The 3770-nt window shown below is 37.4% G+C and overlaps 1 protein-coding gene across 1 annotated transcript in view; it reads left to right on the forward strand.

Moving 5' to 3' along the window:
- The window catches only part of LOC137622310 (uncharacterized), a 287146-nt gene extending 285753 nt beyond the window's left edge, over positions 1–1393 (forward strand). The window contains exon 5 of the mRNA XM_068352877.1: positions 1353–1393. The gene's annotated coding sequence lies outside the window, so the exon portion shown is untranslated. The remainder of the gene's footprint in view (positions 1–1352) is intronic.
- The last annotated feature ends 2377 nt before the right edge of the window (positions 1394–3770 follow it).

Genomic DNA, 3770 nt, shown 5'->3' on the forward strand with positions numbered 1-3770 from the left:
TGTCTCTCTCTCTCTCTCTCTCTCTCTCTCTCTCTCTCTCTCTCTCTCTCATGATAGAAAATTTTATTTAAGCATGGCATTGCATATTTCATATTGTTGAAATTTTTTATGACATTGTCATCCTCAACCATTTGTAATAAATGATTGTTATGCCGTTTGAATAAACCAGTCATGTCCAACCCGCCTTTCTGTTAAGGCCCTTATCAGCCTGGCACAGGGTCCAACATTCACTTTCCTCATGGTACTTAACTCAGTTTGTCATGTTGTATGTCACGGTGTCAAATTCGTTTAAAAGAAGTATTACACACACAAACATTATATATATGTATGTATATATATATATATATATATATATATACATATACATATATATATATATATATATATATATATATATATATATATATATATATATATATATATATATATAAGTGTTAATGAATATACGTACTTAAGACAGACAGTAAATGTTTCCCCAGGACACGAGATCGAAATTAAAAGGATAAGCATGGGATGGTAAGCATTTCGTAAACAAAATGAGATTATGAAAAGTAAAATGCCACTTTCTCTGAAAAGAAAAGTATCTAATCAAATGGGGTTACCAGTATTGACTTGTGCACCAGAAACTTGGAACCTTAACTAAAGTCTTAGAACATAAGCCAGTTACAACTAAGAGAACTATGGAAAGTATAATGATGGGAATAACACTAAGAGAATTATGGAGAGTATAATGATGGGAATAACACTAAGAGACAGAAAAAGAGCAACCTGGACACGAAAGCAGACTGAAGTAAAGGATATACTAATTACATATAAGAAAAAGAAATGGACATGGGCAGGACATATAATGAAAATGACAGACAAAAGATGGACATTAAGAATAACAGAATGGGTCACTTGAGTTAGTAAATTAGTGTAAGGAGAAGACATTGGCTTGATGAACTAAGAAAATTTACAGGTGTAGACTGGTATAGAAAGACCATAGACAGACGCAAGTTGAAGGACATGTCTGAGGCCTTTGTTCTGCAGTGGACTTGTAACGGCTGTTAGTATATATATATATATATATATATATATGTGTGTGTGTGTGTGCGTGTGTATGGGTGTATATATGTATTCATTAAATGCTAAAGTAACTGTTATATCAATTGTTTTAAGACAAACTTTCCTAGTTTTTTATGATCTCTTTGTCTTTAGGAATAGTGATTTGAAGATGAAGACGGAATCAGTCACTGTTCTTCTTCAGTTATTCAGCATTTGCAAAAACATATTTTGTGTCCCATAATTTTGATATGTTTTCGAATGATATTTTCACGATGATCCTTTTCCGTCTAACGTTCTTTTCTTTTCAGTTGTAACCCAATGATGTCCATGACGCCCTACCAGTTAAGGTAAGTCCTTTAAAGTTGTTTTTGTTCACTAATTAAATTGATCTCCTAGTGGTAATGATAATGAAGTTCCAGGTCGATTAGCAACGAAAGGTAAGGAAGGGCTGAGTGGGGGATTGAAGAACCTATGTAATGTCTCGATATCGTTTTATCTGTGCTCGTCTTTCGCGCTTCGATCGGTTAAATTGATTGTTCGACCTGTCAGAGTAGTCATTAGGTCCTAGATATTGAAATAGGGGGAGGTAGGTCAAGGTGAATCAGCTGATTGTCGGTGTTGCTTTTCCTGTGATTATATTATCCATCGGTAAAGATTTGGAAGGTTGATTCGATTATCTACCTTGATGCCTTGGTATTATTTGCAGTGGGTTACCTACCTTGATGCCTTTGTATTATCTGCAGTGGGTTGCCTACTTTGATGCCTTAGTATTATACGCAATAAATTTGATATCTTGATGCATTTTGGTGTTATCATTGTGTTACCTATCTTGATGATTTTGGTATTATTTCCGATGGGTTACCTACCTTGATGCCTTGGTATTATCTGCGATGAGTTACCTACCTTGATGCCTTGGTATTATCCGCAATGAGTAACCCACTTTCATGCCTTGGTATTATCTGCGATGGATTACCTACCTTGATGCCTTGGTATTATCTGCATTGAGTTACCTATCTTGATACCTTGGTATTATCTGCAAGGAGTAACCTACTCTCATGCCTTGGTATTATCTGCGATGAGTAACCCACTCTCATACCTTGGTATTATCTGCAATAAGTTACCTACCTTTATGCCTTGGTATCATCTACATTGAGTTACCTAACTTGATACCTTGGTATTATCTGCAATGAGTAACCTATTCTCATACCTTGGTATTATCTGCGATGGGTTACCTACCTTGCTGCCTTGGTAATACCTGCATTGAGTTACCTATCTTGATACCTTGGTATTATCCGCAATGAGTAACGTACTCTCATACCTTGGTATTATCTGCGATGGGTTACCTACCTTGATGCTTTGGTATTATCTACAAAGAGTTACCTATCTTGATACCTTGGTATTATCTGCAATGAGTAACCTACTCTCATGCCTTGGTATTATCTGCGATCGGTTACCTACCTTGCTGCCTTGGTATTATCTGCACTGAGTTGCCTATCTTGATACCTTGGTATTATCCGCAATGAGTAACCTACTCTCATGCCTTGGTATTATCTGCGATGGGTTACCTACCTTGATGCTTTGGTATTATCTACAAAGAGTTACCTATCTTGATACCTTGGTATTATCTGCAATGAGTAACCTACTCTCATGCCTTGGTATTATCTGCGATCGGTTACCTACCTTGCTGCCTTGGTATTATCTGCACTGAGTTGCCTATCTTGATACCTTGGTATTATCCGCAATGAGTAACCTACTCTCATGCCTTGGTATTATCTGCGATCGGTTACCTACCTTGATGCTTTGGTATTATCTACAAAGAGTTACCTATCTTGATACCTTGGTATTATCTGCAATGAGTAACCTATTCTCATACCTTGGTATTATCTGCGATCGGTTACCTACCTTGCTGCCTTGGTATTATCTGCACTGAGTTGCCTATCTTGATACCTTGGTATTATCCGCAATGAGTAACCTACTCTCATGCCTTGGTATTATCTGCGATCGGTTACCTACCTTGATGCTTTGGTATTATCTACAAAGAGTTACCTATCTTGATACCTTGGTATTATCTGCAATGAGTAACCTATTCTCATACCTTGGTATTATCTGCGATCGGTTACCTACCTTGCTGCCTTGGTATTATCTGCACTGAGTTGCCTATCTTGATACCTTGGTATTATCCGCAATGAGTAACCTACTCTCATGCCTTGGTATTATCTGCGATGGGTTACCTACCTTGATGCTTTGGTATTATCTACAAAGAGTTACCTATCTTGATACCTTGGTATTATCCGCAATGAGTAACGTACTCTCATACCTTGGTATTATCTGCGATGGGTTACCTACCTTGATGCTTTGGTATTATCTACAAAGAGTTACCTATCTTGATACCTTGGTATTATCTGCAATGAGTAACCTACTCTCATGCCTTGGTATTATCTGCTATCGGTTACCTACCTTGCTGCCTTGGTATTATCTGCACTGAGTTGCCTATCTTGATACCTTGGTATTATCCGCAATGAGTAACCTACTCTCATGCCTTGGTATTATCTGCGATGGGTTACCTACCTTGATGCTTTGGTATTATCTACAAAGAGTTACCTATCTTGATACCTTGGTATTATCTGCAATGAGTAACCTACTCTCATGCCTTGGTATTATCTGCGATCGGTTACCTACCTTGCTGCGTTGGTATTATCTGCACTGAGTTGCCTATCTTGATACCT

The sequence above is a fragment of the Palaemon carinicauda genome, chromosome 29, assembly GCF_036898095.1.
Source record: "Palaemon carinicauda isolate YSFRI2023 chromosome 29, ASM3689809v2, whole genome shotgun sequence".
Lineage (NCBI taxonomy): Eukaryota > Metazoa > Arthropoda > Malacostraca > Decapoda > Palaemonidae > Palaemon > Palaemon carinicauda.